The sequence below is a fragment of the Mobula hypostoma genome, chromosome 15 (assembly GCF_963921235.1).
Source record: "Mobula hypostoma chromosome 15, sMobHyp1.1, whole genome shotgun sequence".
Taxonomy (NCBI): domain Eukaryota; kingdom Metazoa; phylum Chordata; class Chondrichthyes; order Myliobatiformes; family Myliobatidae; genus Mobula; species Mobula hypostoma.
In genome coordinates, this window is record NC_086111.1 from 62,923,253 (window position 1) to 62,949,957 (window position 26,705).

A 26,705-nucleotide genomic window follows, 5' to 3' on the forward strand; every position below is an offset into this window, starting at 1 on the left:
TAACCATAATAAAATCAATGAAGGACCACACCAACTTGGGCATCCAACCAACATGCAAAAGACAACAGACTGTGCAAGTAGAAAAAGAAAGAAATAATAATAATAAGTAAGCAATAAATACTGAGAACATGAGATGAAAAGTTCTTGTAAGTGAGTCCACAGATTGTGGGAACATTTCAATGATGAGGCAAATGAAGCTGAGTGAAGTCACTCCCTTTCATTCAAGAGACTAATGGTTGAGGGGTGATAACTGTTCCTGAACCACTGGTGTGAGTTCTGAGGCTCCTTTACCTTCTTCCTTATTGCAGCAGCGAGAAGGGAGCATGTCCTGGGTGGTGGAGGTCCCTGATCATGGATGCTGCTTTTCTGCGACCCTGTTTCATGTAGGTGTGCTCAACGGTGGGAAGGGCTTTACCCGTGATGGACTAGGCCATATCCATTACTTCTTGTAAGATTTTTTATTCAAGGGTATTGGCGTTTCCATACCAGGCTGTGATGCAACACGTACAGTCCAACACATACAGTACTGTATCTATAGAAGTTTGTCAAAGTTTTAGATGTCAGTTGAATTGAATTGAATTGACTTTATTACTTACATTCTTCATGCACATGATGAGTAAAAATCAATGAACTGGTGCTACGTGTTGTAGCATGGATGAAATCACCAGAGAGACAGAGTCACTGGTAGATACAAAGCAGCTTCTTTATTTGACACAAGGTACAGTAGGCATCTTACCAATGGAGACGCTTTCAGCAGAAAGGGCCCCTAGCTCAATGTGGGCTCGATATTTATATGCTAAACACAAAGGCTACTTAAAAGTTATAGACAATGCATAGACAATGCTTCCTATTGAAGCTACATACAAAATATCCCACCATCCTTTCCTTCCGATGCCAACATGTCGGGGTTGGTATCCACAGCCTTTAGGAATGTAAGTTAAGTCTACGATACATTCATTTGGCATTTCCCGTGCTAACATAGAAGACAATTAATATTTATAATGTATAGATAATACTGTCTTTGAAACTACAGCATCAGGCACCAGAAGCATCTGGTATTCACACCTTTTAGGAAGTGCATTGTCAAACAGAGGTCTGGTGGCCAGTCATTTAAGTGTAAACAAATCATCTACCCAAAAAACTCACTCTAACACTACAAACCAAGTGAGATCCCCAACAAGGAAAAAATTAGTTCTTAAAAATAAAAAGAATCAGTGAAAAAAGAGGAAAACAGAAAGAGGCCTTTAAAAACAAAGAAAAAGACAATTACAATGTTGGCAATTTTTTTATACAAAAAGAGCAAGAGACCATTAAAGCAAAGAGAGAGACAGTTACAATATTGGAAATTCATTTTTATGTTTATGTAAGGAACTGAATCGCTCAATTTCAGTGACTGTAATGTCACTGCAGTTCTATAAACAGAAGTACATACTGAGCTTTCTTTTTTTCTTTTTTCTTGTTTTTTTCCCAAGAAGGGGAGATGTTATAATAGTCAATAATGTTATTCCTGTGCTACTCAACCACTCCCACATGAGAGGAGTTCACATATTGTACAAGCAGCGTTATCAATAATGTTCAGTTGAATATCCTGCAAGACTGGCGTGCTGGTGTGCTCTCCACTAGCCCTCAACAATACCGCCAATTTTGCATCATTGCTTAATAATTTCCACTGCATGGCAACCAACAGTTTAACTTCAATTTAAATGTGGTGCATCTATTATTTCCCACATGTGCAATGAAATCATTTTCACTGGAGACTCCAGTTTCTGTCACTTTTAGGTTTGCTGCCCTAAAGGTTATGGTCATCAGGAGCTGAAGATGACAGGTCTAAACATCGATAGGGCTTGGTTTTATTAAATTTTTCATCATGAACTGATTCACTGATGTTCATTACAAAGCAACAATTTTATTTAACCCAGTGAACACTCATATTAATCCAAGATTTATTTCAGCTTTGGGTGACAAAGTTTCTTAGTTCTCTGAAAGAGAACCTGGAGTTTAGTGCTTTGAGGTAAAATGTAATGATGAAAATTATTTAATTCAGTAACCTGTTCTAAGGCTCTTTATTCTCCAGCCTCTAAACTCTATGATGCAGAATGGAAAAATGGACATTATCTAATCATGCCAGAGCGAATAGATCAGCCCTCCACAACTGCAGACCTTTGCAAAAAGTGCTGTGTTGTAAACACAGGTAATCAAAGCTCGCTTTCTAAAATAGACCAGAGCACCGTCACAGGTGTCCCACCTACTGAGGAGTCAGAGCAACTTTTCTACCCAATAGTAAATAAAGTCGAAGACAAAAATACAAAATCACACTTCATCTGTCAATTTGGATTTTATTTTGAATTGGCCCCCTTCGTAGCATAATTCAAAGCGGCCTATATGCATTACTCTCATACAAGCGTCACACTCAACCAGGTTCAAAATTCAAAGTAAACTTTTTATTAAAGTCACCGTATATTACCCTGAGATCCATTTTCTTGCAGGCATTCACAGTGGAAAAAAGAAATATAATAGAATCAATGAAAAACTGTAGACAAAGACTGAAAGACTGACAAACAAGCAAGAACAACTTACTTAATCGATAAAGCAATTCCAAACACACATAATATACAGAGATCAATAAGTGTAAAACACCAAAAGAGGAAATTGAAAGGCTATGGAACATGAACAGGGTATACATTGTCCTGATAATATTATCTACAAGTGGTGTCACCTCAAAGCCAGTACACAATAGCATTAAACAATTAGGGCTACACAGCAACGTCTTTGTAAAGCTTCAGAAAGCCACAATACCAAACACCACTAGAATGTTCCTAGCAAATGAGAAATGAGTGTGCTTAGCTATGCCCACACCTCACGCTTTACCAGTTTGAGCTGAGAAAAAATAATAGTAATAATAATAAGTAAATGCATAACACTGACAACCTGGGTAGTAGAGGTTCTATAGGAAACAAACAGTATTGAGATTAATTCAAATGTTATTTTGTAATACTAATATTTCATCCCATATGTTGCCACGGGCGGCAGTGGAGGCCAAGTCATTGGGTGTATTTAAGGCAGAGATTGATAGGTATCTGAGCAGCCAGGGCATCAAAGGTTATGGTGAGAAGGCGGGGGAGTGGGACTAAATGGAAGAATGGATCAGCTCATGGTAAAATGGCGGAGCAGACTCGATGGGCCGAATGGTTGACTTCTGCTCCTTTGTCTTGTCTTATGTTAAGCTATTCCACCATAACATTAGCGCATTGGTTAGCATAACGCATTACAGTACCAGCGACCCGGGTTCAATTCCCGTCGCTGCCTGTAAGGACTTTGTACGTTCTCCTCGTGACCACATGGGTGTCCCCCGGGTGCTCCAGTTTCCTCCCACAGTTCAAAGACGTACCAGTTAAAGGTTAATAGGTCATCGTAAATTATCCTGTGGTTGGGTTAGGAGTATATCGGGGTAATGCTGGAAGAGCTGAAAAGGGCTCCTCTGCACTGTATCTCAATAAATAAATAAGAAAATAACACACAATACCACGAGTACCTATTGAAAATCGTCTGGCCTCCAAAAGCCAGGAACCTGGGCATCAGCATTTCACTAATTGTTGACACAGAGGTCTGCTGATTTTGGAATCTAGACTAACAAACAATCTGTGGGAAGAGCTCCACAGATTGAGCAGTATCTGTGGAAGAAAAAAGTTATTGGCAGTTTCTTTTCTCCTGCAGATGCTGTTCGACTCGCTGTTTTCCTCCAGCAGATGTTTTGTTGAATTAATTAATTCCCAGTGACTTCTAATTGTAATATATAATTGGAAAGCAGATTTTGTGCAATATTTAAATGAGTGTTAAAGTTCAAAATTTTCATTTTGCAGTAGGGTTAACAGTCCAATATTGCCAACATCTCCTAGAATTTGCAGAGGTGATTTTTGCCTGTTTTGCATTCTTCCGGTATCTTCCCCCTTCCTTCTGCTGGAAGAAGGGTCTCGGCCTGAAATTTCAATCGTTTATCCATTTCCACAGATGCTACCTGACCTGCTGACTTCCTCCAGTACTTTGTGTATGTTGCTTTGGATTTCCAGCACCTGCAGACTTTCTAATGTTTAAGGTTGTTCATCTGGTTTTTCCTCACTGTTTAGAAACTCCCATAATAATTACCAGATGCTTCTTATATTCCATCAGGGTATTTTCCAACCTAATGGCGTGAATATCGATTTCTCTTTCCGGTAAACAAATTCACCCCTCTCCTTCCTCTATTCCTCACTTCCTCTATTCCTCATTCTTCTCACCTGCCTATAAATTCCCATTGGGTCTCCTCCTTCTTCCCTTACCACTCTCCTCTCCTATTAGATCCTTTCTTCTCCAGCCGTTGACCTTTCCCAACCACCTGGATTCACCTATCACCTTCCAGCTTGCCTCCCTCCCCTCTCCCCCTGCTTTTTAATCTAGTATCTTCTCCCTTCATTCTCAGTCCTGAAAAAAGGTCTAGGCCCAAAACATTGACTGTTTATTTTCACAGATGCTCCCTGACTTGCTAATTTCCTCCATCATTTTGTGTGCATTGCTGCAGATGGAGAACCGTAAGCATAAAACCGTACAATAACCCGATAACAGTGTTATAGCGGAAATGACTTGTTTCAACCAAATGGACCAGGGCCACATTTGTCCACATAAATCCACAATGACAATTAATCCTCATTTAGTTTAATTATGTGAATTTCTTATCTACTAAAATATGGATGACATACAACATTCATTGCCTATGAACTGTTTGATTAAACTATATATTGATGGCACTATTATAATAATAAATTAGATAGATAGAAAGATGTGGTGAGAGTGGATCACTGATTTCTAAAATAAGACATACTAATTATGTTATCTGTTGGTGGGGTTTCATATTGTGCAGCTCATCTCAAGTCAAGCTTAATCAGTCTTGAGTCTGACAACATGTAAGACAAATGAAGCAACTATAGAGACCTTCCAGTGGTTAGCTGGCAGCCAGAATTATTTGATTGGCAATGACCCTAACAAATGTTGCATTTCTGGCATGAACAGTAGCAATTGTCAGATAAGGCATTGTCGAGAATTAAGGATGGTAGAGATAGGAAATTTAACAGGACTGGGCCAATCTCTGGCATCCTCATCCACAAGGATTATAATGGGATCAGTGTCAACACTCTTTGTGAAATGATAACATAATCGAAATTCTTGCAAATTCCTAAATGCAACCTTGGACATAAGAACAAATGATTTAGATCATTGAATGGCAGAGCAGACTCGATGGGCCAAATGACCTAATTCTGCTCCTATATCTTATGGTTTTATTACGGTTTTATAAACTTTAAGAACCTGTCATCCTGGTGAACACAGTTCAGTAATCCTTAGTTACATTGTACCTATGGCAAGAACACCTTTCCAAATGTAAATAAGTTAAAATTCCAAATCTGGTCCATAACTAAGTCCCAGACCAGGCATCAGCTGTGGCAGGGTTTACACAGTATATGAGGACACGTAACAAAGGTGGGTAGCATCACCAATAACAGTGCATCCCTTTGTGATGAGCTTAGTGCATTCAATGGATGACTGAAACAGATGGGGATGGGAATGTCACCTCCAGTGTTAACAGCCTCCGATGCACCTGAACCCACAGACACCATTGCAGAGGTAAGATCCCTCTTCTGGAGAGTGAACCAGCAGAAAGCCTCTGGCCCAGATGGTGTTGCTGGTTGTGTCCTTAGATCCTGTGTAGATCAGTTGACAGGAATACTTGCAAACATTGTTAGCCTCTCCCTGTTTCAGGCTAAGGCTTCCACCCGCTTTAAGAAGACCACTTTCATCTCTCACATTCAGTATGTACCCTGTTGTATGACATAGGTGATCATGGCCTTTCCATGACCATGATTTTCTTAGGAAATTTTTCTACAGAAGCATTTTTCCATTGCCTTCTTCTGGGCAGTGTCTTTACAAGATGGGTGACCCCAGCCATTATCAATACTCTTCAGAGATTGTCTGCCTGGCACTCGGGGTCTCATAACCAAGTCTTGTGATATGCACCAGCTGCTCATACGACCATCCACCACCTGCTCCCATGACTTCACAAGACCCTGATCGGGGGCTAAGCAGGTCCTATACCTTGCCCAAGGGTGACCTGCAGGCTAGCGGAAGGAAGGAACGCCTTATACTTCCTTTGGTAGAGATTAAGTCCATCCCACCACCCAAGCTATCATCTCAGTATCCAAGAAAAACAAGGTGAAGTGCATTAATGGCTACCGCCTGGCAGCTCTGACATCCACCATCATGAGTGTTTCAAGAGGCTAGTCATGGATTGCATTAACTCCAGCCTCCCAGACAACTGTGGGGTAACACAGTAGCATAGTGGTTAGCATAACAGCTTACTGTACAGGCAACACACATCAAAGTTGCTGGTGAACGCAGCAGGCCAGGCAGCATCTCTAGGAAGAGGTACAGTCGACGTTTCAGGCCGAGACTCTTCGTCAGGACTAACTGTACAGGTGACAGGTTCAAGTCCCACCACTGCTTTTTAGGAGTCTACGTTCTGTGTGGGTTTCCTCCAGGTGCTTCACAGTCCAAAGGGCTACTGGTTGCTAGGTCAATTGGTCATTATAAATTGTCCTGTGATTAAGCTAGGGTTAAATCAGCGTTTGGTAGTTGGCACGGCTTGAAGGATCAGAAGAGTTTATTCCGCACTGTATCTCAATAAAGAAATACTAAGACTTGACCCATTGCAATTTGCCTGCTGCCATCTACAGCAGATGCAATCTCCTTAGCCCTACGTTTATCCTTGGAGCATCTGACAGCGAGGAAACTTACATCAGGCTACAACTCTGCCTTCAATACTATAATTCCAAACAAACACATCTCAAATTCCTAGACATGGAACTCAACGTCTCCTCTTGCATCCGGATCTTTTATTTCCTGCCCAAAATAAAGTGCCTTCAGTAAGGACAGGCAACATGTCCACCATGATTATTCTTAACAGTGATGCCCCACAATGTTACGTACTCAGCTTCCTGTCGTACTCCCTGTACACTCATGATGATGTGAACAGATTCTGTTCTAAGTCCATCTACAAGTTTGCAGAGGATACCACAGTAGTGGGCTGTAAACCAGACAACGGCGAGTCAGAGTACAGGAAGGAGGTGGAGAGCCGAGTGACTTGGTGTCATGACAACAGCCTTTTCCTCAGAGTCAGCAAACCAAAGGTGCTGGTCACTTGCTTCAGGAAGGGAGGTGGTGCACATACATCAACAGTACTGAGGTTGGGAGGATAGACAGCTTCAAGCTCCTAAGATTGCCTTACTTACTGCCTGTTAACCCTGCTGGCACTTAGGGCAGCAATGAAGGTCTTCCATCTTTAGTGGTGTTCAGGGTTTCCTTCGTCATGTCAGTAGCTTCCTCTCGGTTTTCACTACCGTCAGTCATGCAAGTTCCAGGTGGGGACTCAGGAAAACCATCACACTCAGGTGTAGAAGGATTCTTCATTGCTATTTCCATAACAATTTTGTTTTATCAGTCAGGGTTGTTACCCCTGAGTTGAACCCCAAACCTGGAGGCCCAGTGGACCACTCTTAGTCCGGCCTCTGCCCTTTGACCTGTTTGGTGTGGGTGACTATACCAAGAGCCAAAGCATAAAGCCCTGACTGCAGCCAACGTAGCTCTCCAGGTCATTGAAGCACACAAGCCCCTAAACCACCACAAAGCCATAGCTAAGGAAGCTCATCATAGTCTCTACTAACTCAGGAGGCAAAAGAAATTTGGCATGGCCCCTTTGACCCTCACTAATTTTTATCAATGCACCATAGCAACCATCCTACCTGGATGCATCACCGCTTGGTATGGTAACTACTCCAGTCATGACTACAAGAAACTCTAGAGGGTTGTGGACTCAGCTCAGCACATCACGGAAACCAGTTGCCTTTCCTTTGACACTGTCTACACTTCTCACTGCTTTGGCACAGCACACAGCATCAATTAAAGACATTGCCACCCCGAACATTTCCTTTTCTATCCCTTTCCAATGGTCAGAGGGTACAAAAGCCTGAAAGCACTTGCACCAGGCTCAAGGACAGCTTCTATCCCACTGTTATAAAACTATCGTGTGCCCCCCTGTACAGTAAGATGGACTTTTGTTCTCCCATTCTACCTTATTATGACCTTGCACTTTATTGTCTACCTGCACTGTGCTTCTCTGTAACTGCAACACTTTATTCTGCATTTTGTACTACCTCAATGCACACTGAATTGAATTGACCCGAATGAACAATACGCACAAGTTTTTCACAGGATGGCAACTCAGTATGTGACAATGATAAACCAATTTATCAGTTGAGGCCTGCTGAAGGCTCTCAGCCTCAAACATCGACAGTCCTCTTTTCCATAGATCCTGCCTGGCCTGCTGAGTTCCTCCAGCTTTTTGTGTGTGTTGTGTGTATTCTATCAATTTAGGTACGGTCTTGACAAGGCTACGTACAGATGTAGGAATACATGTTTACATTTCCAATTAAACCACTTGCAACAAAGCCCAACGCAGTGTTTGCCTTCTTATATTTGTTCTTGTGTTAGAAGTTATTTATCTTTCGTACGTAATTTAATTAAAGTATGAGAAGCCTTTGATGGCTCTAGGCCTGTACTCGCAGGAGTTTAGAAGAATGGGGGGGAGGGTGATCTCATTGAAACCTATTGAATATTGAAAGGACTAAATAGAGTGGATGTGTTGAGGATGTTTCCTGTAGTGGAGGAGTCTAGGACAGGAGGGCACAGACTCAAAATTGAAGAACAGAGATGAGGAGGAATTTTTTTTAGCCACAGAACGGTGAGTATGTGGAGTTCATTGCCACAGACACCTGTGGAGGCCAAGTCATTGGGTATATTTACTATAGATATTTTCTTGATTAGTAAAGGAGTCAAAGGTTACAGGGAGAATGGGGTTGAGAGGGGTAATAAATCTGTCATTATGGAATAGTGGTGCAAACCTGATGGACCGAATGGCCTAATTCTGCTCCTATCTCTTATAGTCCTATGGTCCATAAGAGTACATTAATTTCATATAACTATGTCCATCTGAAAGTCAACATTTTTCAGTCTCTCTCTACTTAAAATATATCTGGCTTCTCTTTAGTACATTTCCTGTCAGATTTAGCTATAATAAATACTACCTGCTATGTTCTTGTTGCATTCATTTAATCTATTTATATCCCTCCGTAATAACGGCTATAAACTAGAAACATTATTTTATCTAAGACATTTGTCACTTTGGCAATTACTCTACTGAAACTGTTTTTTTCTAAATTTCTTGTTTTTCTTTTAATAAACATGCTTATTTCGTTGGGATAAAAGTGAAATTCTTCCTTACCCGCCCCGCGTAGTTTCATCGGGTTGTTTGTGGATACATTACACCAGGTCCGCTTACCCCTTCATAGACCACTGAGCCAAAGAACACTGATGTCTATCCAGTGGCTCTACAAGGAATTATGTGATTCTTACATTCTGAGGGTAAATTCTATCGATCCCAGAGCTATTTAGAACTTGGTGAGGACACATGGCATCTAGACTTTTAGCCTTATGTTAGCTTTGGTTGCCACGTCCATCATGACCACAATCATGTGAACAGGTTGCCAACCTTCATTAGAATAATTAGGAGCAAGATTAGGCTAGTCGTCACCTCAAACCCTACCCACAGAAGGCAGAGGGTGCTAGCATGCTCTGTTTGGAAGTTGGTGACCAGTGGTGCTACACAAGGATCTCGCTGTGGCCCCTGCTCTTTGGAGATGTTGTAATTGACTTCCATGAAGACGTGGAAGGGTGGATTAGTGAGATCGCAGATGACACAAAGGTTGGTGGTGTTGTGGATAGTGTAGGAGGCTGCTGTATGCTACAATGGAGCATTGATAGGATGCGTAACTGGGCTGAGAAGAGACAGATGGAGCCCAGTCTGGAGAAGTGTGAAGTGATTCACTTTGGAAGGTCAAACTTGAAATCAAGATGCAGGGTTAGTGGCAGGGTTCTTAGCAGTGTGGAGAAAGAGAGGGAGCTTGGATAGATAGCCCCTTCAAAGGTTGCTGTAGGATGGTTAAGAAGACGTATGGTGTGTTGGCTTTTATTAGTCAGGTTTAAGAGCTACAGGTAACAGGGCAACGTGGGAGGGAAGAGTCAGATTGACCTTAGGGTACAAAGTTCAAAGTTCAAAGTACATTTATTATCAAAGTAATGTACACATTATACAATCCTGAGATTCATTTCCTAACAGGCAGCCACGAAACAAAGAAACTCAATGGAACCCCTAAAAAAAGACCATAAAACACCTAATGCGCAGGAAGAAAGAAAGAAGTCATGCAACCAATGAGTGCAAGCAAATAGCGTTCTGAACTGAAGTGCACAGAGAGTCTGTCCTCAGACTCTTAATTCAGCAAAGAAGTGAGCCGGCCCATTCCTCACCCTTGGCCTCGACATCCTGATCTTTTCAGTCTGGCCCGGTGCCCAAAACGTCATCCAAACATAGAGTTCAATCACTTCAGTATGTTCAACCTCTGGGGCCTGGACCCTGCCACCACAATTGAGCCTGATCCCAACCTTTCCGATTCGGCCTGGCACTTAAATTATCATCCAACCATCATTGAAAGGTCGGCACAACATTATGGGCTGAAGGGCCTGTCCTGTGCTGCACTAGTCTACGTTCTGTAAGCCTGCTCCATTGTTTAATAAGTTGCCCAATATAATTTCCATTCCATTTTCACTCCTGTATTCTTCAGTACATTGTGTAAATAACAATTCCACGAGCCCCAATTTTACGGCATCTATCAAATATTAAAAAAAAATTTTTTTTAGATTATGACAACACTCAGTCCTCTTTTATTGTCATTTAGAAATGCATACATGCATTAAGAAATGATACAATGTTCCTCCAGAGTGATATCGCAGAAAACAGGACAGACCAAAGACTAACACTGACAGAACCACATAATTATAACATATAGTTACAGCAGTGCAAAGCAATACCATAATTTGATGAAGAACAAACCATGGGCACGGTAAATAAAGTCTCAAAAGTCCCGAGTCGATCGACTCCCGAGTCCCCGATAGCGGCGGCCAAAGGGAGAAACTCCCTGCCATAAACCTCCAGGCACCGTCAACTTGCCGATGCCTTGGAAGCAGCCAACCACAGCCGACACTGAGTCCATCCATCCGAAAACTTCAAGCTTCCGACCAGCCCTCCGATACAGCCTCCCGAGTGCCAACCTCTGCCGAGCGCCTTCGACCTCACCCCGGCCACTGAAACACGCAGAGCCGAAGATTTCAGGGCCTTCAGCTCTGGAGATTCCGGTTACCACACAGTAGCAGCGGCAGCGAAGCGGGCATTTCAGAAGTTTTCCAGATGTTCTTCCATACTCTCACGTCTGTCTCCATCAAATCAGAATTGTACACGGTCCCCTACTTGACAGATAACAGACATCATCACCGAAGTGGCCGTACGCGCTGCCGTCGCGTCGCCATCTTCTCCTCCCTCCCTCATATGACACAATACCAGCTATCATATCCTGTCCCAGCTCTCCTATTGGTTACAATCTCCTAAAAACTTCAGCCGATTAGTCAAACACCATTTTCCTCTGTTGCAATTTCTTGTATAACCACTCCTCTCATAATAAGAATCGAGCAGACTACATGCTAGTAAACAATATTCAGCTCCATAATGTACTCAATCCTTCCTTGAACAGCAGGGTCAGTGTTGCTGTCTTCCTTAAATGTGATATCACATTACATTTGCAGATTATGAATCAATTTTATTAATTTGTATGAAATATTGTAAAAGATGTTTATGAAGAATGGAGGTAGAATATAAGTCATATTATACTCAGAAAGTTCTTGAAAGTGGTTAATGTCTCGGCAGTGCAAAGAAATAAGTTAATTGCTCCAATATTTAGTTTATTTTATGTACGCCCACATTGCAAGGTTCTATTTTATTCCAGGATAAGTCATGTCAGGAAAGAGGAAGTTTTTTCTGCTTTTATAAGACAAAATTAAACATACGAGCCTAGAATTAGCATCACGTAACACCCACTTTTGGGTGCTACAGTGTCCGAGTTCAATTTTACTTGGTGTAAATCGTGCTGAAGATAATTACTGGATGAAAACAGGCCAGACAGAAAACTGGAATGGGCACTTGCAGTCAATATTTATCTAAAGCTTGCCAGTCTCAGACACTCACTAAATAGAGTCATAAAGTCTTAGACAGATACAGCACAAAAACAGGTTTTTTGTTTCGCCCAACAAGTCCTCAGTGACTCTATCAAGAATCCATTTTTTTTACACTAATTCTACCATAGGGTGAATGAGGTGCCCAGGGAGGGGTAGCACCTCTGGTGAAGGGGGCAGCTCGCTTACCTTTGGTCCCCACCAGACACTCAGCTGTCACCAGTGGCTCCAGGTAGCTGTTTGCATGTGACGGCAGCCACGCCCCGGTACACCGCTTCGACAGGCGGGCTGAACCCGATGTGGGTCACCGGTATGCCTCACGCTCCGGTGAGGTAGGGACATGTCTGTCGTCCCAGCATGCACAGCCAGCTCCGGCCAACTGGGCAGATGAGATCTACAGTGAGACCCAAAGGCCAGGAAGATGATTCTGCAACGTTAACCTACCAAATTGCACATTTTTCCGGGGGGGGGGTGGTGATATGGGAGGAAAACAGAGCACCTGGGGAGCCCCGTGCTCTGAAAGGAAATGTCCAAACTCCACACACAGAGCAGCAGAGGTCAGGATTGAACCTAAGGCTGCAGCTGAACAAGTAGCACCTCTCTGCTGCCCTACATGTCATTTATCTACATAACACCCATTTCTGCCCACACCAGGGATCCCCAATTTTTTGTGCTATGCACCCCTACCATTAACAGAGGGGTCTGTGGACCCCGGGTGGAGATCCCCTGGACCACACCGACATGAATTGGGCAGCCATCATAGAACCGTCTTCATAAAGTGAGAACTATCCCCCATTAGTTTGTTTCTTTTTCATTATTTAATGCCAGGTTTGTGAGATGTGCCCGGAAGCCTTTAGGACTCATTGTAAGGTGGTCAAACACCTTTGAATTACAATTAGCAAGAAGTAGTTTCCCTTCCTAGCACTTATTTATTCCATGGGTGCCACAGTCGTGACCCAGTTACTGGGAGTGTTGTGGGCATGGTTATCCACTAAGGGTGAGTTGGGAACCTTGGCAAAGGAAGCAAGGTATGCCCACCCACAAAGAAGTAAGTCCCTGAGATTCTTCCAAGGTATTCATTCCCATTGCGAGTTCTCTTTTGATTGATGTGTTTGCAAGTTCAGGCTTTGCACACCTATCATTACTTAGGTATGCGACGTTCTGCAGGAGGATCGTCAGCCATACTCTCATTGTTGGACTGTTCTCGGTGTGGAAGTCACTATTACCTTACCATTGAACAAGGAGCACTGTCACAAGAAAACAGCAACCATCATCAAGGACCTCCACCACCCAGGCCATGCTCTCTTCTCACTGCTACCATCGCGAATGAATACAGGAGCCTCAGATCCTTCACCACCAAGTTCAGGAACAGTTATTACCCTTCAACCAACAGGCTTATGAACCAGCATGGATAACTTCACTCAGCTCAACACTTGAACAGATTCCATAACTACTCGTGATCTCAATACAGTGGATTCTTGTTAGTTGAGCCATCACTTAATCAGGAAGCCGCTTACTTGGGACAACTCTTAAAGAATAAAAAATAATCAAGAAAAAAAGTCAGGATTCCCTTCATTTATTTGCCACCTACATAGTTTGAGCAGGAGACTGTTGCAGAAGAGTTTCTAACTAGTGTCAGCTGAGTGCCCTTGTGTGGCTGCTAGACACGACACCGTGCTTAGAGTGAACAGTTTAAATCGCATCAGTTGCGTGTGTTTGTGTTCAAAAAGCAGTGATTAATGTCACTGGTAGTCAGCGAGAAACAAGCAGTAGGACAATTCAGAATGGTTTCTTATGCTCACTGCGGTTTCAAGGATTCAGGCTTGGAAATGCCAGGAACTGCCAGGAGTGAAAATCTAATTATTTCACTACATCAGCAAATTAGGAATTAAGTACTGTACTTTATACTTTGTCGCCAAACAATTGATACTAGAGCGTACAATCATCACAGCGATATTTGATTCTGCACTTCGCGCTCCCTGGAGTACAAATTGATAGTAAATAGTAAAAATTTAAATTATAAATCATAAATAGAAAATAGAAAAGGGAAAGTAAGGTAGTGCAAAAAAACCGAGAGGCAGATCCGGATATTTGGAGGGTACGGCCCAGATCCGGGTCAGGATCCGTTCAGCAGTCTTATCACAGTTGGAAAGAAGCTGTTCCCAAATCTGGCCGTACGAGTCTTCAAGCTCCTGAGCCTTCTCCCGGAGGGAAGAGGGACGAAAAGTGTGTTGGCTGGGTGGGTCGTGTCCTTGATTATCCTGGCAGCACTGCTCCGACAGTGTGCGGTGTAAAGTGAGTATGGAAGATTGGTTTGTGTGATGTGCTGGGCTGTGTTCACGATCTTCTGCAGCTTCTTCTGGTCTTGGATAGGACAACTTCCATACCAGGTTGTGATGCACCCTAGAAGAATGTTTTCTCCAGTGCATCTATAAAAATTAGTGAGGGTTTTAGGGGACAGGCCAAATTAGGAAGGATTTGAAGGTATTGACAATTATCCTGAATGTTACAATGAAGATGAAGATTTGGAAGATTAATTGAATGAAGGCAGTCCATTATCTTCACTAGGTGTCTGCGCTGATTTTGTTCATTTACAGTCAATCAAAAGAACACGGTAGCGTACCCTGTGAATGAATTCCTCCATCAATAAATATTAGAAACTAATACACAATTTTATAGTACTGTAGTAGTATTGGTAGTGTCAAATTTGTTTTGTGTTTCATATGAATACATAATGTGTTACTCATTTAAACAGTAGTTTGTCATTTTATACATTAACTATTTCCATGAAAATTTGGCTAATTGGTGGCAGCTACTCAACTGGGCCAAAATGTATTGGTCCCAATGTGTCCCAATTAACCGGAATCCATTGTAGTAATTTTTTTTGTATTTGCACAGTTTGTCTTCTTTTGCATATTGGTTGTCAGTTTTTGTTTGTGTGTAGTTTTTCATTCATTCTATTGTGTCTATTTGTTCTGCTGTGAATGTGTGCAAGAAATTGAACCTCCGGGTTATATATGGTGACATACATGCTTTGACAACAAATTTACTTTGAACACTGAACTTTGAATCTTTCCTCAGAAATTCATTGCCAAAAGATCTCCTTATAGGCTGAAGCAAATCTCATCAATGTCTCACAGCACTGTTCTCTGTAGCATGGGGAGGTTATCCAGACATTACATAATAATTAAAAAATAATTTTATCAACTCTGACTCAAGTGAGGAACAAGCGTAATTTCAACCATTGACTTCATGCTTCCCAGCATCAGGACACAAGAATAGGCAGCCAATAACTCCGTTCAATAGACTTTATGCATATCTTAAGTTTGGTCCATCATATGCCAGAAATACTTGCCTTTGATCTCACTCAGGAGAGCACAAGAGAGATCGATCATCCATTTAGGAACAGTTGCAAACAATCCTGAAAGGCTAGAATGAGTGTGAAAGGCATTGCAAGATGGCATTGCAGAGAGTCAAAATAGAGAATCATTGAAGTATTCTGATCCTACACTTTGGTCTCTTATCTCTATCCTACTTATCACTAAAAGGGCAGAATTCAGAATCAAGTTTATTATCACTGACATATATCATGGATTTTGTTTTTTTGTAGCTGTACAGTGCAAGTCATAAAAACTACTATAACTTACAATAAGAAATATTAGATTATGAGGACACGTAGTCCTCTTTTATTGTCATTTAGTAATGCATGCATTAAGAAACAATACAATATTCATCTGGTGTGATATCACAGAAACACAGGACAGACCAAGACTGAAAAACTAACAAAAACCACATAATTATAACATATAGTTACAACAGTGCAACAATACCATAACTTGATGAAGAACAGGCCACGAGCACAGTAAAAAAGTTCAAAGCCTCTCGAAAGTCCCACATCTCACGCAGATGGGAGAAGGAAGAAAACTCTCCCTGCCATGCCTGACCACAGTCCGACTCTGAGTCGTCCGAAAACTTTGAGCTCCGATACCGAGTACCGAGCACCATCTCTGCTGAACGCTTCCACCCGAGCCTCGGTCGCCAGCAGCAGGCAAAGCCAGGAATTTTGAGGTCTTCCCTCTGGAAGATTCTCGATCGCACAGTAGCAGCAGCTGCGAACCAGGCATTTCAGAAATTTCCCCAGATGTTCCTCTGTGCCTTCTCTCGTCTGTCTCCATCAAATCAGAATTGTGCACGGCATCCTACTTACAAATACGATACCATTTCACTGGAGAGCTGCTGCACTAAGTACATAATTAGTGCAAAAGGGAATGATAGTGTTCATGAGTTCATAGACCATTCAGAAATTTGATGGTGGGGGTGGGGAGGTGGGGAAGAAATTGTTCCTAAAACATTGAGTGTGCGTCTTCAGGTTCCTGATTCTCCTCCCTAATGGTAGAAATGAGAAGGGGGCATGTCCTAAATGATGATCATAATACCATAAGACCATTCATCCTGAATGAAGGATTCCACCTACTTGAGGACACCTTTTGAAAATGTCTTTGATAGTGGGGAGGCTAGAGCCCCCGTGATAGAACTGGCGGAGTCTACAACCCTCATCAGCTTCTTGTGATCCTGTGCATTGAAGCCGCCATACCAGGCAGAGGTGCAAACAGTTAAGATGCTTTCCGTAGCACATCTGTAGAAATTTGCCAGAGTTTTTGGCATCAATTCTTCTCAAACTGCTAATGAAGTACATATGGTGGCCGGCATGCCTTCTTCATGCTTGCATCAATATGTTGGGCCCAGGATGGATCCTCTGAGGTATTGATGCTAGGAACTTAAAGTTCTGCACCCACCCCACTGTTGACCCCTCACGAGGACTGGTGTTTGTGCTCTCCTGACTTTCTCTCACCGAAGTCAGAATCGGAATCAGGCTTATATCACTGGCATATGTTGTGAAATGTGTTGTTTAGTGGCAGCAGTACATTGCAATACATAATAATAAGAACTGCTCATGGGTTCAGTGTCCATTCAGAAATCTGATGGCAGAGGGGAAGAAGCTGTTGCTGAACTGGTCAGCCTTCAGGCTCCTGTACCTCCTTCCTAATGATAGCAATGAGAAGAGGGCACACCCTGGGTAAAGAATGCTTCTCTTTGAGGCTCCTTAAAGATATCCTGAATGCTGGGGAGGCTAGTGTCCATGATGGAGCTGGCAAAGTTTACAACTTCCTGCAGCTTATTTCAATCCTGTTCAATGCCTCCCCTCCTCCCACCATACCAGTTTGAATGCTCTCCACAGTACCTCTGTAGACACTTGAGAGTGTCCACAATCACTTCATTGGTCTTGCTGACATTGATTGCAAGGTCGTTTTGGGATATCATATAATTGGCAATCTATCTCACTGCTGTACACCTCCTCATTACCATCCGAGAAAATGGATCTGAGATCATGGATCATAAGTAAGTTCAATGTGTCATAAGTTATCTCCTTCTGGTATGGGAGCAGTTGAGCATCAGATCGGAAGACCCTTGCTATAAGAATGGCTGAGAGGATAATAGATATCTCCCTACCATACAGTGGGGCATTTATTAGAAGCACTGCATACGCAGGGCCCTTAGTATTATCAAGGATCCCACCCATTCATCCAGCATCCTCTTCGACTTTCTACCATCAGGCAAGAGAATCCAATACATAAGAACAAGTACGGTCAGGATGGGAAACAGTTTCTTCCCTAGGGCATTAAGCTTCTGAGCTCCATGCCACATCTCATTCGGCGTATCAGCGGTTAATCTGTTCTGTACCCAACAATATTTGATTTATGCATTTTACTTTATTTATTTATGCTTAATTCATCAGTAGATTTTATCCTAAGTTATTGTGCGTTATATGTGTTTGTATGCACTACTGTGCTTTACACCCTGGTTCAGAGAAATGTTGTCTCATTTCAAAGTTTCAAAGTAAGTTTTCTTATCAGAGTGCATATCTGTCACCATTATATAACTCTAAGGTTCTTTTTCCTGCTGGCATACTCATCAAATCTTTAGCGTAGTAACTATAACAGGATCAACGGAAGATCAAGTAGAGCATAAAAGGCAACAAACTGTGCAAATGCAAAGTTAAATAAATAGCAATAAATGCCAAGAGCATAAAATAACAAGATAAAGAGTTATTGGTTGTGGGAACGTCTCAATAGGTGAGTGTGTTTACCCTTTTGTTCAAGAGCCTAATGGTTGAGAGATAATAACTGTACTTGAAACTGATGGTGCACGTCCTGAGGCTCTTGTACCTTCTACCTCTTGGCAGCAGCGAGAAACGAACGTGCGCTGGGTGGTGAGGATTTGACAGTATACATGCACATAGTTAAATGACAATAAACTTGACTTGACTTGAGGGATAATTCTGTCTAAATAATCTTAAAGCATACTGACAATCTCAAACACCCATTAACAATTGGTTTACTTTGCTATCTCTTGGGATCAGAATGAGGACTAAAGATCAATATGCTTATTTCACTCTACTTACAAGTAATGCTCTATCTACTTTCTGATGCAAGTAACTTAATTGCACTGCCCTTTACAAACAGTAGGGAAAATCTACCTAATAACTGATGCAACAATGATCTCCCGATTACTTAATATGGACATGAAGCAAGTTAAAAATTAGCCCCGGAAACGAGCTGTGAAAAGTAATTTGTAAAGAGGCGGTGCATCTGAAAATTAGTACTGACTTTTTATTCTGCTGCTGTTGGTGAAAACAAGGCTCTTTCAAACTACTCTAAAATAGGAGATTAATGTGAACAGAAATAATTGAAACAAAACTTATGCCGTTTACAGCATTGTTCGCATCCTCTCACCACTCATCTAAACATAAAGGAGAAAGATGAATAAGACTGATCATGGATATTTTTCATCCATTCTCCAAATATTCCATGCACTCATTAAAGTGATGACAGATATGGATGACCTCAACTATTCTTCTTGTTTCAGAGAGTGCACTTGTTTTTATGGAATTAAATTATTTACTAGTGACAATGTCTTTATATTTATTGACCCACATTATTTTTCTCTGAGTGGAATGCTTGAAGGAACATCCACTGAAGGGAATAGCATCTCCTCACTACAGAAGTCGATGATTAAGATGTCAGATGGGGTGACTCTTTAGTGCAAGATGTACCAATGAGCCAAGACTGACACCGAATCTCATTTCCATGTTCGACCTCTTGCTTTCTTTACCAATTTCCATTAAGCTGGCAGGATCATGGCTTAATGCTATCTTAATCTTAATGGCAACAACTTGAGATAGAAGCTAGCAGGAACGTCCACTCAAATACGACAAGCTGAGTTGTTGTTGTTGAGTTTCTCTCCGTGCCTAGTGGCAATTGTTTGTTTTATCTGAGGCCGAGTGGCTAGCTCGATGCACAACACAGCCCGGATGGAAAGGGTGTAAGGAGATGGCCAGATTCAAACCCGGGGCGACTCATCTTGAAGTCTGGTGCAGATGCCAATGCACAACTGGCCAGCGAAATAAGATGAGAGGCCAAAAATATTCAATCGTTTTCATCATGTTTTGATCTGAATGCTCCAATGGTTTGGACTCAGGAGAGAAAACCAAGGAGCTGAGGTGACTTTACAATTTTGAAATGCTTGAAGCAAATAAGTTCAAGCAGGATGCAGGGTGTTGATTCTTTATTCATTTTCATTGTTTAAATTTAGATAAATAATTTGCATAAATGACACTCCAATGTGCATAAAAATAACATATAGCATCTTTAACCTAGAATGTACAGTCAAATATAAAATGAGATTTTTGTACTGTCCTGCCTAAGGGTTTCAGCCCAAAACATCGACTGTACTTTCTTTCCGTAGATGCTTCCTGGCCTTCTGATTTCCTCCAGCATTTTGCATGTGTTGCTTGAGATTTTTGGAATGTGTTAAGGCTGATGTAACCTTGGATCCTAGATGATAGTAATATATTAAAACGTCTTTTTTTTTAGATTTCTTTTTCAAGGCTTTCAAGGCACATAAGCTTGGTTTCGGGGACCTTTGAGCAAACTCTCAAGCCTTCATTACAGGTACAGCATGGAATAGGCCCTTCTAGCCACTCTGCCTAGCAATCCCCTGCTTTAATCCTAGCCTTATCACAGGACAATTTTCAATCATGAATTAACCTACCAACCAGTACATCATCAGACTGTGGGAGGAAACCGGAGCTCCCGGAGGAAACCACGCAGTCACGGAAAGAACATACAAACTCCTTACAGACCACATTTGTGGTAGGTGGAATTAAAACCCACTGCAAGACATGGAATTCTGTGAACACATGGCAGATTCATATTTGAAGAGAATAATCGGGCTGATTCACATTTGGTAATTGCATGCCTTCCCATCAAAGCTTTGTGTTTTTTTTTGGTTCAGCAGAAATGTTATCCATCAATTTCATCACAATGATGTCATGCAATATCATTAAAATTCAAGTTAGCTATTTCCTACCAGCACCTAGCGCCGAGTATACCTTTAGAATCGAGTTACAGAAACAAATCCTCTAAAGATTAATCAGGAAGCATCATTCACTTTTAATGTGTGGTTTGATTCCCCGTGACTCAGATCACTGCATCATAGGACCCCAGACAAAAATAGACGGCAGTTATTCACAAAATCTCTCGCCTACACAATGCGATAAACCTGATTCAAAAGGGATCTTGCAATTAATTTTAGACAAAATTCTAAGCTCTAGTCACACGCCCACCCTTCTAAAAGCCAATGAACTTCAGGTCAGGACTCTGACTTCCTCGGATCTCAGATATATTTCGCACAAGCTGGCCCTCCCAATCTGTTTCAACTTTTGAAGGAAATTTGAAGTTTCCACTGGAGACCATCCCAAATACTTTATTTGTGGAGCTCTGGTTCTTCACTCAGAGGGTGGAGAATCTGTGGAATTCATTGCCACAGGCGGCTGTGGAGACCAGGTCAATGGGTGTACTTAAAGCAGGGGATGATCGGTTCTGTTTAGTAAGGATGTCAAAGGTTGCAAGGAGAAGCCAGGAGAATGGGGTTGAGAGAGATAATAAATCGGCCATGATGGGATGGCAGAGCAGATTCGATGGGCTGAATAGGCTCATTCTGCTCCTAATGGTCTTATTGTTTGAGAAGAAAATGCCTGCATTTTTACGAAGTTAGCAGAATTATTGCATTTCCAATTAACCCAGTAACTGCAGTGAGCTGTGCACTCATCCCCACTTAAGGTATCATTATTTATTGATAGTCATGGTGAATGACTCAGAAAATGAATTTCATACACAGCCAAATGGGCATCCATTACCTTGAGAAAGAAATTAGCCCTCTGTAGTATAAATCATGCACATTACTTCAATAGGTCATCCACTGTTATTCTATAACAAATCCCTGTACGCTATATTAATAATTGAGCCATTCACTGCTGAGAAATCAGTGCAAAAGTTAACTCTGATTAAATTAGAAATAGTCGTTAATAAATGTAGGAAAAAGTATTAAGTCAGTTGACATTGGATAGAATCTAATAAAGCATTGTTTGCAACTCACTAGGAGTGAGTGATAACGGGATTTGTAACCCATTAAAAGTATGTGGTGCTGCCAAGTCTCCCTAGGAGAGTTAGTTCCTGCAGCACAGCATTAAGGGTTTCACTGGTAGGAAATGGCGTGTTGACATCTTGAATTTTAATGATGTTTCTATTTTTAGAGAGAATTCAAGAACCTGATACCAATAGCAGAAAGGATTACCGCAACATCAGTATGACACTAAGGAAACAAGGAATCAATTTACCATACTACAGCATAAGACAGCAATGCAAAATGGTCAGATTTCATTTAAACTCATGCACAATAGGAATCAAATTTGCTTATGCAGTTTACACCAGCGTTAACAGTGATTACAGATATATTCCATGCATAACAACACACTAAACATTCTCTTTATCATAGCAATGTCAAATTTAGTTGCATTGATAAAGTTAGCTTTGAACTCCACAGCAAAGAAAAACATTTTAAAATAAAATGGCATGAAACTCATTAGATGCCCTGTTCTTTCAGGACTATGTAGTGACTTCCTTCTTTCAAACGATTCTAATGAAATTGATGGAACCATATTAGGAAGAGATTGTAATATAGCTCCACGAAAAGCTATGGCAAGCTCCACTCAGCTATTCTTAGAAAGGGTATTATTGACCTTGAAAGCTTACAACCATTAGGAATAAATATAACTGTGGCTGTCAAGGATTACATTTGAGGAAAGAGGAAGGAGGTAAGCCAAGCTTGCTTTATTTATGAAGGGCAAGGCTGTAAAAAGATCTGATTCAAGTTTTTAAAATGGAAACAGAGTTGATCCAAGCAAATTTCCCATCACAGCGAGAAGTTCCAACGCAAAATGGAAACCTAGATGTTGGAAATGAAAGAAGGAAATCGGATAAGCATGTTTAGAGGAGAAGTTTATCTTTGGTCAGCTGTATTAAATGCATACACTCCGTGACACTTTATTTGGTACGCCTTGTACTTAAGGAAGTAGTCACTGAGTGTATATTTGTGGTCTTCTTCTGCTGTAGGCTATCCACTTCAAGGTTCAACGTGTTGTGCTTTCAGACATGCTCTTCTACTGTTGTACCGTGTGGTTATTTGTGATACTGTTGCCTTCCTGTCAGTTTGAACCAAGTCTGGCCATTCTCCTCTGACCTCTCAGTATCAAGGCGCTTTCACCCACAGAACTGCCACTCACAGCATACATTTTTGTTCCCCGCACCATTCTCTGTAAACTCTAGAGATGGCTGTGCATGAACATCCTAGGGCATTAGCAGTTTCTGAGATACTCAAACCTTTCTGTCTGGCACCAACAATCAATCATTCCATGATCTAAATCAACCAATCATTTAGATCATATTTCTTCTCCATTCTGATATTTGGTTTGACCCTCTTGACCATGTATTCGATTGCTGTCACATAATTGGTGGATTAGATACTTCTAATAATGAGCAGCTGTACAGGTGTACGTAATAAAATGGCCGCTGAGTGTATGAGAGAATTATTTCTGTACTAGACTCATGCATTCTGATAAATAACAACACTGAAGTGAATAGCAAATTGCAGGATACAATCAAAAGCACAGTGTTAATGGTCCTAACCATTCAGTGACATATATCAGCTAGATGAGTGGTGTCGCAGCAATAACCTTGCACTCAACGTCAGTAAGACCAAAGAACTGATTGTGGACTTCGGAAAGGGTAAGACAATGGAACACGCACCAGTCCTCATCGAGGAATCAGAAGTGGAAAGAGTGAACAATTTCAAGTTTCCGGGTGTCAACCTCTCTGAGGATCTACCCTGGGCCCAACATATTGATGCAGCTACAAAGGAGGCACAACTGCGGCCATATTTCATCAGGAGTTTGAGGAGATTTTGTATGTCGCCAAAGACACTCACAGATTTCTACAGATGTACCCTGGTGCATTTTAACTGACTAAATCACTGTCTGGTATAGGGAAGGTGTGGCTACTGTTACTGCACAGGATCGAAGTAAGATGCAGTGAGTTGTAAAATTAGTCAGCACAGGCCTCCGTAGTATCCAGGACATCTTCAAGGGTCATGCCTCAAAAAGGTGGCGTCCATCATTAAGGTCCCCCATTACCAAGGACATGCCCTCTTCTCTTTCTTTTCAAATCTTCTTTTATTATTATTAGATTAGATTAGATTATGAGGACACTCAGTCCTCGATTATTGTCATTTAGAAATGCATGCATTAAAAAATGATACAATGTTCCTTCAGAATGATATCACAGAAACACAAGACAGACCAAGACTAAAACTGACAAAAAACACATAATTATAACATATAGTTACAACAGTGCAAAGCAATACCGTAATTTGATAAGAGCAGACCATGGGCATGGTAAAAAAAGTCTCAAAGTCCTGATAGCCCCAACATCTCACGCAGATGGTAGAAGGGAGAAACTCTCCCTGCCATGAGCTTCCGGCGCCGCAAACTTGCCGATGCAGCGTCCTGGAGGCACCTGACCACAGTCTGACTCTGAGTCCAAAATTATTATCCAAAATTAACAACAGTACATTGAAGTAGGCAACACTTACAAAGTCTCAAGGAAAAAAGCATTGTTTTTAAAGATTGAAAAAATTTTGGTGACAGAAAAAAGAGAAAAAAAATCCATACTAAAGCAAAGAAAAGTGAGAAAAAAAACATCAGGTGTTCAACCCTGGAGCCATGCGTCATACAAAAAGCTTCTAAAGATAAACATCAAACCGCCAGCAAGAAAAAAAAGTACCAAAAATTTACAATTAGATCGTGGAGGAAACCTATCAATTAACTCAAATGATAGCAACGAGCAAATAAACCCCATCTTTTCTCAAAACCAAACATAGGTTCAAAGGTTCGACTTCTAATTTTCTCCAAACTAAGACATAGCATCACTTGAGAGAACCATTGTGACAAAATGGGAGCCAACATTTCCTTCCACTTCAACAAAATGGCCCCCTTAGCTATCAATGCAACAAATGCAATAACATGCTGGTCAGACAAAGAGATACCGTGGATATTTTGAGGAATTATTCCAAAAAGCACAGTTAATTTGTTAGGTTGTAAATTAATTTTAAGTGCTTTAGAAATTGTAGAAAAAACTGACTTCCAGAACTGTTCCAGTATAGAACAGGACCAAAGCATGTGTGTCAGTGTAGCTGTCTCAGTTTTACATCTATCACAATAACTATCAACATTAGGAAATATTTTAGACAATCTCTCCTTTGTCAAATAGTAACGATGTACAATTTTAAATTGAATCAGTGAATGACTAGCACAGATCGAAGAAGAGTTAACCAACTTCAGAATCCGCGTCCAGTCCTCCGTCATAAAAGTCAAATTAAGTTCCTTTTCCCAATCTTGTTCAATCTTAAATAAAGGACGCTTATCCCATTGTAATAGTAAATTATAAGTTCTTCCAATGGAACCCTCCATCAAAGGGTTCATACTCATAATAGTATCTAACAGGTCCGCATCCAATATGTAAGGAAAATTACTTAAATATTTTTGTAAGAAATGTCTAACTTGAAGGTATTGTAAAAAGTGTGAGTATGAAAGAGAATATTTATTCTTCTCATTGATATCATAAGGAAGGAAGTACAGAAGCCTGAAGGCACATACTCAATAATTCAGCAATGGCTTCTTCTCCTCTGTCATCCAATTTCTGAATGGATATTGAACACAACTTCATTACTTTTTTATTTTAAATTTTACACTACTTATTTAATTTAACTACATATATATATATGTTTACTGAAATTCACTGTATTCTTCTGTATTATTATCTATTGCATTGTGCTGCTGCTGCAAAGACAACAAATTTCCCAACATATGCCGATGATATTAAACCTGATTCTGATTCTGATTATGCTTCTTAGCTGCTGGTTGTAACTACCTGTTTTGTAAAGGCTAATTTATACCTGTGCATCAACTCGATGCCGTAACCTACGCAAGTGGCCTACGCGCATTGTGAGCACTTATACTTGTGAGTACATACGTTGGTGTGTCTGCGTCGCTTTGCAATTCGGGCACATCGCGCATGCGCACACACCTGCCCGCACAAGGCTTCATGGTCATGGTAGTCTTTCTTGGGGTAAACAAGTTTAAAGCGAGCGCCTTTTTTCGTAAAAGCGAAATGTGTCCTCCATAATTTCAGAGGTCTGTCAAGCTTTATGGAAAGTATTGCAACCAGAGTTCCTTCCCTGCCCTTCAGTCGCCCAGTGAGAAGCTGTTGCAGCGTAGGAGGAAATGTGATGCTACCAAGCGGACCAATCACAGGTGTTGTGGTCTGCATTGCTGCAACGCGCAGTTACATTTTGGGAGAGGTGCGCGTCATGCTATGGCGTAGGCTCTGCATAGGATTCGCGACAACACCGTACGTTTGGCGTTGAGTTGATGTAGAAGTATAAATCAGCCTTTAGTGTAAAGCCACTGTAGATAATTCCCACAAAATGGTTTAACATTGTCAGAAATTCAGTGCTTTGTCATTGCTTGCAGATGGATTATGAAAAGAGGTTGTAAAAATCCTTACAGAATACTCAACGGATCATACAGCATCCATGGAGGAACTCAGCCAGTCAGACATCATCCATGGTTGCTGCCTGGCCTGCTGCCGGATCTGATGAAGGGTCTCGGCCCGAAACGTCGACTGTACTCTTTTCTATAGATGCTGCTTGGCCTGGTGAGTTCCTCCAGCATTTTGTCTGTGTTGTTTGTATTTCCAGCTTCTGCAGATTTTCTCTTGTTTGATCTTGCAGGATCTGTTGCGTTTATGATTTGCATGTCAAATTGTGCTAACACAATTGCCTTTATCCTTCTAATGCAATTTAAACATTCTGTGTCAATGCTAAAGTTCAATTCTGATTGTCCTTTTGTCAACCACGTCTTCTTAATCAATGATGATACATGTTAATTTATAATGTAATCATTCATTTGTTATGTGCCGTGTCATATGACATGGGTGATCACGGTCTTTCCATGATCATGATTGTTCTTGACAAATTTTTCTACAGAAGTG

At 41.2% G+C, this 26,705-nt stretch overlaps 1 long non-coding RNA gene across 2 annotated transcripts in view; it reads left to right on the forward strand.

Annotated features, from left to right (window-relative positions):
• Window positions 1-2,074: 2,074 nt before the first annotated feature.
• LOC134357120 (uncharacterized) overlaps window positions 2,075-26,705 on the forward strand; it is a 41,192-nt gene continuing 16,561 nt past the window's right edge. The window contains exons 1-2 of one of the 2 annotated variants that reach the window (XR_010020516.1): window positions 2,075-2,191; window positions 26,186-26,369. This is a non-coding gene — a long non-coding RNA (uncharacterized LOC134357120). Of the gene's footprint in view, window positions 2,192-22,335; window positions 22,415-26,185; window positions 26,370-26,705 lie in introns of those variants that run through there. The other variant, XR_010020515.1, reaches the window with a different exon arrangement.